This window comes from Pseudophryne corroboree, chromosome 3, assembly GCF_028390025.1.
Source record: "Pseudophryne corroboree isolate aPseCor3 chromosome 3, aPseCor3.hap2, whole genome shotgun sequence".
Lineage (NCBI taxonomy): Eukaryota > Metazoa > Chordata > Amphibia > Anura > Myobatrachidae > Pseudophryne > Pseudophryne corroboree.
The window spans coordinates 772,543,786-772,557,818 of record NC_086446.1 but is presented as its reverse complement, the minus strand read 5'-3'; the positions used below and the strand labels follow the sequence as shown (position 1 = coordinate 772,557,818).

General features: G+C 45.6%; 1 long non-coding RNA gene across 1 annotated transcript in view; it reads left to right on the top strand.

Annotated features, from left to right (window-relative positions):
- Positions 1 to 14,033, top strand: part of LOC135058253 (uncharacterized) — a 59,143-nt gene that overhangs the window by 27,938 nt on the left and 17,172 nt on the right. The window contains exon 3 of the long non-coding RNA XR_010244708.1: positions 9,503 to 9,542. This is a non-coding gene — a long non-coding RNA (uncharacterized LOC135058253). The remainder of the gene's footprint in view (positions 1 to 9,502; positions 9,543 to 14,033) is intronic.

The window sequence follows — 14,033 nt, the reverse complement described above, 5'->3', positions numbered from 1 at the left end:
CTTCCCGCACTCTGATATCTGAGTATAACACACACACTGCCCCGCAGGTATCTCCTGCCCCATCCCTGTATCACTTCCCTGCACTCTGATATCTGAGTATAACACACACACTGCCCCGCAGGTATCTCCTGCCCCATCCCTGTATCACTTCCCGCACTCTGATATCTGAGTATAACACACACACTGCCCCCCAGGTATCTCCTGCCCCATCCCTGTATCACTTCCCCGCACTCTGATATCTGAGTATAACACACACACTGCCCCGCAGGTATCTCCTGCCCCATCCCTGTATCACTTCCCTGCACTCTGATATCTGAGTATAACACACACACTGCCCCGCAGGTATCTCCTGCCCCATCCCTGTATCACTTCCCCGCACTCTGATATCTGAGTATAACACACACACTGCCCCGCAGGTATCTCCTGCCCCATCCCTGTATCACTTCCCCGTACTCTGATATCTGAGTATAACACACACACACTGCCCCGCAGGTATCTCCTGCCCCATCCCTGTATCACTTCCCTGCACTCTGATATCTGAGTATAACATACACACTGCCCCGCAGGTATCTCCTGCCCCATCCCTGTATCACTTCCCTGCACTCTGATATCTGAGTATAACACACACACACACACACACTGCCCCGCAGGTATCTCCTGCCCCATCCCTGTATCACTTCCCTGCACTCTGATATCTGAGTATAACACACACACTGCCCCGCAGGTATCTCCTGCCCCATCCCTGTATCACTTCCCTGCACTCTGATATCCGAGTATAACACACACACTGCCCCGCAGGTATCTCCTGCCCCATCCCTGTATCACTTCCCTGCACTCTGATATCTGAGTATAACACACACACTGCCCCGCAGGTATCTCCTGCCCCATTCCTGTATCACTTCCCCGCACTCTGATATCCGAGTATAACACACACACTGCCCCGCAGGTATCTCCTGCCCCATCCCTGTATCACTTCCCTGCACTCTGATATCTGAGTATAACACACACACTGCCCCGCAGGTATCTCCTGCCCCATCCCTGTATCACTTCCCTGCACTCTGATATCTGAGTATGTAGGCCTTATTTTATTTCAAGTATTTGTCCTTCAAATCTAGTGCCTCCACTCAGACCTTTAATCTGCTCACTAATATTGGCAGAAGGGGGAAAATCTGAGAAACCCCTATATTATTTGGTATAATGAGTCTTTCAAATGTAGTCTGGGTGTTTTCAATATTATATACAATTTAACATAACGTTCAATTCACTTACTTGAAGTACTGGATCTCTGCACCTTCGTTACTCTAACCGGATACTTAGCTCAGTAATGAATTGACCACATTAGATTTGTAAATATCATGAAGTTTACTTTGAACAATAATAATATTATATATTATTGCAAAATATTACATGTTGTCCAGCTTTAACTATAAGTATATATATAACAATAATGCAACGTGTACAATCTTAACAATCACATACTATACTTTCCCCACTATAGTCCCTCACCTCCGAGAGATATATATTTGCAAATATATGCTGTCAGTGCACTGAATTTAATTGATGAGTTATAATCTCCAACTAGAGAAGTCAATTAATTTCCTTTGTGGTAACGACTGGTTGATTTCCGAAGTAGGCTCGTATCAATAATCAATCCACTGTCGCAGCTAATTAACTAGTTGTGTTCCAATAACGCCAATACAGTGAATCTCAGTCTATTCCGATAAGTCGGCTTACTGACAATATCTAATTGTCTTTAACAGCTGCCAATCATTAGTGGGATTTTGTGTCTCCTTTACTGTAGTATATTATTTAATATATTTTCATTTAGCAATGCGGTAGTTTATTCTTTGCAATATCTCTAGCGTTTAGATACTAAAGATGTAACGTCCTATCCTTATGTTAATACTCTGTTCTTCTTTCTTTTAGTGTAGCTATACTTTCTTCAGATGTCCATGCAACTTATAAGGTAAGTATAGTTAGTTTATTTCCTGGAACCATTTATGAAATTTCTCATTTAGATTATGTATATTACAGCAATCTCCACAATCTAGGTGTAATCTTTTACCCTAGGGCAGTATACCGCAGGATCAGTCTATGCAGGGGATGGGTATGAGTTTAAGTTACCAGTGTTCGGGAATATGTAGTAGATAGGGTTTCACTTACTAGCGAGGCTGGTAATACAGCTATTATGATTGTTTATGATGATCATCGATGGAGAAGTATACTTGTCCGCTTCCTATTGTATTGCTATTATGATAATAATTAATTTTATTGGCCGGGGGAGGAGACACCTTCGTAGGCAGTCTCTGAAGTAGATCCTCCCACCAGGGTACTCGTCATGTAACTGGCCGCCTCTTATGCTTGACGGCATTAGATATGTCCGCCCCCTTTGCCGGCTGTTTACTGTACCTCACACTGACCCGATCACAGCCCTTCAGTTTCCGTAGAAACGGCTGTCGGCCCGGCTGTCACTCTCTCCGCTGGCGGCTCCCGGATCACTCTCTCCGCTGGCGGCTCCCGGATCACTCTCTCTGCTGTCGGATCCACGATCACTCTCCCCCTTCAGTCAAGGCTGTCGGCCCGGCTGTCACTCTTTCCGCTGGCGGTTCCCGCAGCTCCCGGATCACTCTCTCTGCTGTCGGATCCAAGATCACTCTCCCCGGCTTTCAGGTGCGTATCGTGTCAGAACTGCAAATAGCGGCTCCACCATCCATCCTCCTGCTCGTAGCTGCAACCGTTTCCTTTGTGTCGCACTACTCTGCCTCTTTATACTGGTCCCCAGCCTCCTTAGTAACCGTCTCTTCCCCCCCGGAGTTTCCTCGAGCCTGTTGTCCACCGTCCCACGAGCCATTCCAGTCTCTGTTACCTCACACAGGCAATATTATATCTATAATACACCCCACCTTACAGCCTCCCCTTTATATATTTTTCAATGCAGCAAGGTATATATTCATTAACATGTCACACTATAATTTACCAATTATAAATATATACATACATATATACGTTTCTTATAATAAAGGTCACTCTACACTCCTCCCCCTGGTGGCAGGTATTGATCTCTCTTATATCTACCTGTCACCATCATAATTTTCATACTCTCTTGGGTACCACTCTAGTAATGGTCTCTCTCTAGTAATGGTCTCTCCTGCCATAAGTTACTATTATTCTCGAAGTATGGCCATGGCATTATTGTAGTTGAGTGAACAGCTCTGGGTTCTTCACTAGGAATCCCCAGACGATCATAAGTTAGTATTAAAGGTGGCCTATGTGTCCGAAGTGGTCGAACTCTTTGAGGCATAGGGGTGGTTTCCCTTCCGTAATTATCCTCACTGACAATGGACCCATCGGTTATTTCATTCCAACTAAGGTCATTACTATTCTCTACAAGGATATCGTCAATAGGTCTTCCCCACTCGTAAGTGAGTCCTTCATTGTCATAGGATCCTTTTCTTTGAGTTTCTTTTCCTGTGTTAATATCTCTTCCTTCTATTTCTCTATTAGTACTAGGACACTCTTCACAATAGAAGTACCCCGCTCCCTCTTCACTCAGCTCGATTGGTATGGTTTCACTGTATTCATATGAACTGGAGGGATTCTTTACTCTCTTAGGGATATGGTTCTCTTTCACCACCACTGATTGACCCATATCCCTATTATCTTCAAAAGGAATGTTTTGGCCGACGGGTAATAGGTGATTTCGATGATAAGTAACAATCGGACCATCATGCTCTTCTGGTTTTAATTGATAGACCGGGATACCAGGTAGTTGTTTGATGACAGTATATGGTGATTCCTTCCAACGATTCGCTAATTTTTGTCGTCTAGGAGCTCCTAAACGTCGAAGCAGTACTCTGTCTCCAGGCAGCAATACCTGTTCAATCACCTTATTATCAAATCTCTGTTTATTTTGCTCACCTCTTTTCTTGGAAGCTTTGTGAGCAAGATCAAAGGCGTCTTTTAAATCTTTCCTCAATCGTTTTACATACTGTGTGTGGGTTGGAATACAAGAATTAATATCACTAACATTAGTCCCAAGACAAATATCAATAGGTAGCCTAGCTTCTCGTCCAAACATCAATACATAAGGTGAATATCCGGTAGAGTCATTTACTGTACAATTATAAGCATGTACAAGTCTACAAACGTGTCTCTTCCACTGAATTTTGTCACGTGGATTCAGAGTCCCCAACATGTCAAGAAGAGTTCGATTAAAACGTTCGGGTTGTGGGTCTCCCTGAGGGTGATAGGGTGATGTTCTTGATTTCCTTATTCCACAACATAAGCACAGCTCTTTGATCAATTTACTTTCGAACTCTCTCCCTTGATCAGTGTGTATTCGAGCCGGTAGTCCGTAATGTACGAAAAATTTCTCCCATAGTGTCTTAGCTACTGTTATAGCCTTTTGATCCACAGTGACATACGCTTGGGCGTATCGGGTGAAATGGTCAGTAGCTACCAATATGTGACTGTCTCTCCCAGTAGGATCCTCCAGTGACAAGAAATCGATACATACTAGCTCTAAGGGTCCTGAGCTGTCCAGATTAATCAATCGGGCTGACGGCACTGGTATCGACTTTCTCAGTATACAATTCCGACAATCTCGACAGTAGGCTTCAATATCCCTATTCATATAGGGCCAGTATATCCTTTCGGCGATCAATAGTCGTGTCTTCTCGTATCCTAAATGGCCATGGCAGTCATGTAGTGATTGTAACACCATGGCAATATACTCATCAGGTAATACCAGTTGACAACGAATTTTTCCTGTCTTATCCTCTGTCTTTCTGTAGAGGACCCCTTTCTTAAAGAGTAATCTTTTCCGCTGTCTTAACAACACTTTTGTTTTATTAGATAATACTACTCCATCAGTATTCCTATGCCGGTTATTTAGACAATCTATTGCCATTGCCATATTAGTATCTCGTAGTTGAGCAGCCCGTAGTTGTTCTTTGGATAATACTTCCAGTCCTCCCATCTCAGCCTGGGATATCCAACAATACATTAAAGGTAAGGCTGTATCAGATGCTCCCAGGGAAATGACAATATCTTGTGGTTCTCCTCTTAGACAGATCATCTGATGACATAGTCCTTGCATAGCTGGTGCTGGGACTTCTATCCATTCATCATCGACACTATTAACAGTAGGATTCGGTAATCTGGATAAAGCATCCGCGTCAACATTACTTATCCCAGGTCTATATTTTAACGTGAAGTAGTAATTGGCCAATGCGGCCAACCAACGATGTCCAGTGGCGTCCAGACGGGCAGTGGAATTTATATACGTCAACGGGTTATTATCTGTATAGATGGTAAAATTTGTTCCGTACAGGTAATCATGAAATTTTTCAACTACTGCCCACTTCAAAGCGAGGAACTCAAGTTTGTGCACAGCATATTTTCTCTCACTTTCTGATAATCCCCGGCTGATATAGGCAATAGGTCTCAATCTTCCTTGTGATCGCTGGTATAATACTCCTCCTAATCCGTCAAATGATGCATCTATGTGTAACTCATATGGTTGGGTTGGATCTGCGTAAGCCAACACCGGTGAATGTGTTAAACAATATTTAAGCCTTAGAAATGCATCCTCACATATTCCAGTCCATCTATCCCCGAATTCCTCCTGAGGCTTAAAGAAACGGTTAGATGTACTATTGCTTTTGTTCCGACTACTACCTCGGCTCGGGGGATAACCTTTAGTCAATTCCGTAAGGGGCCTAACTATCCGGGAGTACTGTGGTACAAACCGCCGGTAGTAACCACAGAACCCCAGAAATGAACGTAGATCCTTCAGATTCTTCGGTCTGGGCCACCGCATTACAGCTTACGTTTTATCAGGGTCCGTAGCAATCCCTTCCCGATTGACTATATGTCCTAAGTATTTGACCGTAGTCTGACAAAATTTACATTTGTCAATAGACAATTTCAACCCCTTTTGTTGAAGCCGATCTAATACTTTCAACAATCGTGCATTATGTTCATCCAGTGTTCTTCCGAAAACAATAATGTCGTCTAAATAAACGAGTACTTCCCGGTAGCACATGTCTCCTACCGTTTGTTCCATTGTGCGTTGAAACGTGGCAGGTGCCCCTTTTACTCCCTGAGGCATCTTGAGGAACTCGAAAAATCCAATAGGGCAGATGAAGGCAGTCTTAGCCCTATCTTCCGCTTTCATCGGGATTTGGTAGTAACCACACCTCATATCCAATACTGAAAACCATTTACTACCTTGTAAGCAGTCCAGTGCTTCATCTACTCTAGGGACAGTGTATTGATCAGCAATAGTTCTACTGTTCAAAGTGCGGTAATCTATGCATAACCTGATGTCACCATTTTTTTTTCGTGCTACCACAATCGGAGAGGCATAAGGGCTTTCTGAGTCAGCTATCACATGATTTTCAAGTAGCTGTTTCAAGTGTTGGCGCACGTCATCGAAGTCTGCTGGAGCCAATCGCCGAGACCGTTCCCTGAAAGGGGTGAGATCATTTAAAGTAATCCTATGTTCTACTCCTAAGGCAGTGCCTAGATCCCATTCTTCTATTGAAAAAACAGCTCTTCTGACCAATAGTTCGTCTATTATTCGTTTTTTTTCTTGCAACGATAGATCACTGTCCTTGAAACAAAGTTGCAATTTCGTAAGAAAAGGTTCACAGTTCCCTTCAACGAGGTTAGTGTTATGGATATGGTATGTGTCTGCAAAGTCGTTGACTTTATCTCTTTGTGATGAGCATAAGTCTTCCTCAGGTTTATGATATAAGGATCTATATTGAGATAGACACCAGTCTGATAACGTCTTAAACAAATTTGAATTTGTGCCAATTATAACAGGTACAGCATCCCTATCCCCTGGGGGGTCCGGACACACCAGTGCTATGAAAGGTAACGGGGTTACTGTATCCGAGGTTAATAGGGGATGGAACTCAATGTTGGTCACGACATATCCTAAATAGGGATATTTTTGATCACGAAGTCCCCATATCGCTAATCCATCGATAGGTGAGATGTGGAGGTCGGATAGAAATTGCCGATACCAACTTTCGAAAATTATCGAAACCTGTGACCCACTATCGAGCAGCACCATACACGGATGACCATTTATGATGGCTTGTACCATGGGGGCCTTTCCCATCATTCCATCTGGGATGATCATAGGCCACTGAGTACTCCCCATTGCGCACACCACTATGGTTCGGGAGTTGATGCGGGGGTCATCAACGTCCCTTCCTGGTTTTCCGGATGATTAACATTCTGATTTCCAACGTTGTTGGGGTTTCTTCCATAATTTCCAATTTGTGGGCACTCAAAAGATCTATGTCCCATCTGGCCACACCTGTAGCAGATTATGTGATCTCTATTATCCCCTCGTCGATTCATTCCTCTCCCTCTCCCTCGGTTCACTGGTGACGGAATACGGCTGTGCACTGTTATCAGTTGATCTAGCTTTTTATTTTGTTCTTCTAAAAGTTTACACATTCGATCATGTGACAAGGTGACATCAGGGATTGGGGATACGACAGTTGGTACTACCACTTTCACCCTCTTGATATTTTTTTCTCTATTGTCAATTTGGACCTCCTCTAATTTCACATCTTTAATTAGTTCACTCAATGTAGGTGGACGATCTCGAGCCCCACTACATCTAAGTCTCTGAGCTACTGGGCTTGAGGTCAGTGCCCCTCTCAATAAGTGCTTTAATCGACGTTCATCCATTTCCGATTGCTCTATCCCTCCTTTATCCAGGAGTTTATACAATATTTTATCCAATCGGTATATAAAATTAGTGAGTGGTTCTGATGGTTCTTGGTAAGTATTATTTAATCGGGCCAATATGTCTCCAATGTCTTCAATAGTTCCAAATGAATAGTCTAACGCATTAAAGTAATCCTTCAATGTTGCATTAGTGTTGCTGCGTCGAGTAGCATGTATTATCCCCATGGCGGGGCCCCTTAGACTTTCAACGATCCTCTGCTTCTTAATATATTCGGGGCACCGCCATTCCTCTGAATGTTGAATGGCAGCCTCACGCCATGCATCGTAACCTTCTTCTCCAGTCGGCACAGGTATCACGCCAGAGAATACTCGTAATCTCCTATAGCCTCCTTCATAGTGCCACCTTTCAAATTGGCTCACTACTTTGTCCATAACGGTTTCAACCTGGGGTTCAATAGATTCACCTACTGTTGTCTTGAGCTGTGAATTATCACCGGTGCCAGTTGCATCGTTCCCTTGAGGATCTGTCTCTTTGCTTGGATCTACGGCTTCGGTAGCCTCTCCGTCTCTCTCTTCAGTTCTTTTTGGCCATATTATCTGACACCTTCGACCTGACGTTCCTCCTACTAATATGTTGATCGGTATTAGTGAAGGATCCAAGTAATCCTGTGTTGTGATTAATACTGCTCTAATATCGTCTATCGTTCCCTTCCACTTGTCCACCAATAAGGGGACCCGCACACCGCACAATTTCAGTGCCTCTGTAATCACTTCATCATCAGTAACTCCAGTAAGGTCTCCTACTATACCCAGACTGCATCGTGTATTAATCTTGTGTTCTACACACCATTGGTATATGCTGTTTTCATTGATGACCTCCATCGTGGATATCTCGTTGATCCTGAAACGGTTAAGGATCTCAGCAGTGCCTCCAGTGTAGGCCTTATTTTATTTCAAGTATTTGTCCTTCAAATCTAGTGCCTCCACTCAGACCTTTAATCTGCTCACTAATATTGGCAGAAGGGGGAAAATCTGAGAAACCCCTATATTATTTGGTATAATGAGTCTTTCAAATGTAGTCTGGGTGTTTTCAATATTATATACAATTTAACATAACGTTCAATTCACTTACTTGAAGTACTGGATCTCTGCACCTTCGTTACTCTAACCGGATACTTAGCTCAGTAATGAATTGACCACATTAGATTTGTAAATATCATGAAGTTTACTTTGAACAATAATAATATTATATATTATTGCAAAATATTACATGTTGTCCAGCTTTAACTATAAGTATATATATAACAATAATGCAACGTGTACAATCTTAACAATCACATACTATACTTTCCCCACTATAGTCCCTCACCTCCGAGAGATATATATTTGCAAATATATGCTGTCAGTGCACTGAATTTAATTGATGAGTTATAATCTCCAACTAGAGAAGTCAATTAATTTCCTTTATGGTAACGACTGGTTGATTTCCGAAGTAGGCTCGTATCAATAATCAATCCACTGTCGCAGCTAATTAACTAGTTGTGTTCCAATAACGCCAATACAGTGAATCTCAGTCTATTCCGATAAGTCGGCTTACTGACAATATCTAATTGTCTTTAACAGCTGCCAATCATTAGTGGGATTTTGTGTCTCCTTTACTGTAGTATATTATTTAATATATTTTCATTTAGCAATGCAGTAGTTTATTCTTTGCAATATCTCTAGCGTTTAGATACTAAAGATGTAACGTCCTATCCTTATGTTAATACTCTGTTCTTCTTTCTTTTAGTGTAGCTATACTTTCTTCAGATGTCCATGCAACTTATAAGGTAAGTATAGTTAGTTTATTTCCTGGAACCATTTATGAAATTTCTCATTTAGATTATGTATATTACAGCAATCTCCACAATCTAGGTGTAATCTTTTACCCTAGGGCAGTATACCGCAGGATCAGTCTATGCAGGGGATGGGTATGAGTTTAAGTTACCAGTGTTCGGGAATATGTAGTAGATAGGGTTTCACTTACTAGCGAGGCTGGTAATACAGCTATTATGATTGTTTATGATGATCATCGATGGAGAAGTATACTTGTCCGCTTCCTATTGTATTGCTATTATGATAATAATTAATTTTATTGGCCGGGGGAGGAGACACCTTCGTAGGCAGTCTCTGAAGTAGATCCTCCCACCAGGGTACTCGTCATGTAACTGGCCGCCTCTTATGCTTGACGGCATTAGATATGTCCGCCCCCTTTGCCGGCTGTTTACTGTACCTCACACTGACCCGATCACAGCCCTTCAGTTTCCGTAGAAACGGCTGTCGGCCCGGCTGTCACTCTCTCCGCTGGCGGCTCCCGGATCACTCTCTCCGCTGGCGGCTCCCGGATCACTCTCTCTGCTGTCGGATCCACGATCACTCTCCCCCTTCAGTCAAGGCTGTCGGCCCGGCTGTCACTCTTTCCGCTGGCGGTTCCCGCAGCTCCCGGATCACTCTCTCTGCTGTCGGATCCAAGATCACTCTCCCCGGCTTTCAGGTGCGTATCGTGTCAGAACTGCAAATAGCGGCTCCACCATCCATCCTCCTGCTCGTAGCTGCAACCGTTTCCTTTGTGTCGCACTACTCTGCCTCTTTATACTGGTCCCCAGCCTCCTTAGTAACCGTCTCTTCCCCCCCGGAGTTTCCTCGAGCCTGTTGTCCACCGTCCCACGAGCCATTCCAGTCTCTGTTACCTCACACAGGCAATATTATATCTATAATACACCCCACCTTACAGCCTCCCCTTTATATATTTTTCAATGCAGCAAGGTATATATTCATTAACATGTCACACTATAATTTACCAATTATAAATATATACATACATATATACGTTTCTTATAATAAAGGTCACTCTACAAGTATAACACACACATACTGCCCCGCAGGTATCGCCTGCCCCATCCCTGTATCACTTCCCTGCACTCTGATATCTGAGTATAACACACACACTGCCCCGCAGGTATCTCCTGCCCCATCCCTGTATCACTTCCCCGCACTCTGATATCTGAGTATAACACACACACTGCCCCGCAGGTATCTCCTGCCCCATCCCTGTATCACTTCCCTGCACTCTGATATCTGAGTATAACACACACACACTGCCCCGCAGGTGTCTCCTGCCCCATCCCTGTATCACTTCCCTGCACTCTGATATCTGAGTATAACACACACACTGCCCCGCAGGTATCTCCTGCCCCATCCCTGTATCACTTCCCCGCACTCTGATATCTGAGTATAACACACACACTGCCCCGCAGGTGTCTCCTGCCCCATCCCTGTATCACTTCCCCGCACTCTGATATCTGAGTATAACACACACACTGCCCCGCAGGTATCTCCTGCCCCATCCCTGTATCACTTCCCTGCACTCTGATATCTGAGTATAACACACACACACTGCCCCGCAGGTGTCTCCTGCCCCATCCCTGTATCACTTCCCTGCACTCTGATATCTGAGTATAACACACACACTGCCCCGCAGGTATCTCCTGCCCCATCCCTGTATCACTTCCCTGCACTCTGATATCTGAGTATAACACACACACACTGCCCCGCAGGTATCTCCTGCCCCATCCCTGTATCACTTCCCTGCACTCTGATATCTGAGTATAACACACACACTGCCTCGCAGGTGTCTCCTGCCCCATCCCTGTATCACTTCCCCGCACTCTGATATCTGAGTATAACACACACACACTGCCCCGCAGGTATCTCCTGCCCCATCCCTGTATCACTTCCCTGCACTCTGATATCTGAGTATAACACACACACACTGCCCCGCAGGTGTCTCCTGCCCCATCCCTGTATCACTTCCCTGCACTCTGATATCTGAGTATAACACACACACTGCCCCGCAGGTATCTCCTGCCCCATCCCTGTATCACTTCCCCGCACTCTGATATCTGAGTATAACACACACACTGCCCCGCAGGTATCTCCTGCCCCATCCCTGTATCACTTCCCTGCACTCTGATATCTGAGTATAACACACACACTGCCCCGCAGGTGTCTCCTGCCCTATCCCTGTATCACTTCCCGCACTCTGATATCTGAGTATAACACACACTGCCCAGCAGGTATCTCCTGCCCCATCCCTGTATCACTTCCCCGCACTCTGATATCTGAGTATAACACACACACTGCCCCGCAGGTGACTCCTGCCCCATCCCTGTATCACTTCCCTGCACTCTGATATCTGAGTATAACACACACACTGCCCCGCAGGTATCTCCTGCCCCATCCCTGTATCACTTCCCGGACTCTGATATCTGAGTATAACACACACACTGCCCCGCAGGTGTCTCCTGCCCCATCCCTGTATCACTTCCCGGACTCTGATATCTGAGTATAACACACACACACTGCCCCACAGGTATCTCCTGCCCCATCCCTGTATCGCTTCCCCGCACTCTGATATCTGAGTATAACACACACACTGCCCCGCAGGTGTCTCCTGCCCCATCCCTGTATCACTTCCCCGCACTCTGATATCTGAGTATAACACACACACACACTGCCCCGCTGGTATCTCCTGCCCCATCCCTGTATCACTTCCCTGCACTCTGATATCTGAGTATAACACACACACTGCCCCGCAGGTATCTCCTGCCCCATCCCTGTATCACTTCCCTGCACTCTGATATCTGAGTATAACACACACACACTGCCCCGCAGGTATCTCCTGCCCCATCCCTGTATCACTTCCCCGCACTCTGATATCTGAGTATAACACACACACTGCCCCGCAGGTATCTCCTGCCCCATCCCTGTATCACTTCCCTGCACTCTGATATCTGAGTATAACACACACACTGCCCCGCCGGTGTCTCCTGCCCCATCCCTGTATCACTTCCCTGCACTGTGATATCTGAGTATAACACACACACTGCCCCGCAGGTATCTCCTGCCCCATCCCTGTATCACTTCCCTGCACTCTGATATCTGAGTATAACACACACACTGCCCCGCAGGTGTCTCCTGCCCCATCCCTGTATCACTTCCCGCACTCTGATATCTGAGTATAACACACACACTGCCCCCCAGGTATCTCCTGCCCCATCCCTGTATCACTTCCCCGCACTCTGATATCTGAGTATAACACACACACTGCCCCGCAGGTATCTCCTGCCCCATCCCTGTATCACTTCCCTGCACTCTGATATCTGAGTATAACACACACACTGCCCCGCAGGTATCTCCTGCCCCATCCCTGTATCACTTCCCTGCACTCTGATATCTGAGTATAACACACACACTGCCCTGCAGGTTTCTCCTGCCCCATCCCTGTATCACTTCCCTGCACTCTGATATCTGAGTATAACACACACACTGCTCCGCAGGTATCTCCTGCCCCATCCCTGTATCACTTCCCTGCACTCTGATATCTGAGTATAACACACACACTGCCCCGCAGGTATCTCCTGCCCCAACCCTGTATCACTTCCCTGCACTCTGATATCTGAGTATAACACACACACACACACACTGCCCCGCAGGTGTCTCCTGCCCCATCCCTGTATCACTTCCCGCACTCTGATATCTGAGTATAACACACACACTGCCCCGCAGGTGTCTCCTGCCCCATCCCTGTATCACTTCCCGCACTCTGATATCTGAGTATAACACACACACTGCCCCGCAGGTGTCTCCTGCCCCATCCCTGTATCACTTCCCCGCACTCTGATATCTGAGTATAACACACACACTGCCCCGCAGGTATCTCCTGCCCCATCCCTGTATCACTTCCCTGCACTCTGATATCTGAGTATAACACACACACTGCCCCACAGGTGTCTCCTGCCCCATCCCTGTATCACTTCCCCGCACTCTGATATCTGAGTATAACACACACACTGCCCCGCAGGTGACTCCTGCCCCATCCCTGTATCACTTCCCTGCACTCTGATATCTGAGTATAACACACACACTGCCCCGCAGGTGACTCCTGCCCCATCCCTGTATCACTTCCCTGCACTCTGATATCTGAGTATAACACACACACTGCCCCGCAGGTATATCCTGCCCCATCCCTGTATCACTTCCCTGCACTCTGATATCTGAGTATAACACACACACTGCCCCGCAGGTATCTCCTGCCCCATCCCTGTATCACTTCCCTGCACTCTGATATCTGAGTATAACACACACACTGCCCCGCAGGTATCTCCTGCCCCATCCCTGTATCACTTCCCCGCACTCTGATATCTGAGTATAACACACACACTGCCCCGCAGGTATCTCCTGCCCCATCCCTGTATCACTTCCCTGCACTCTGATATCTG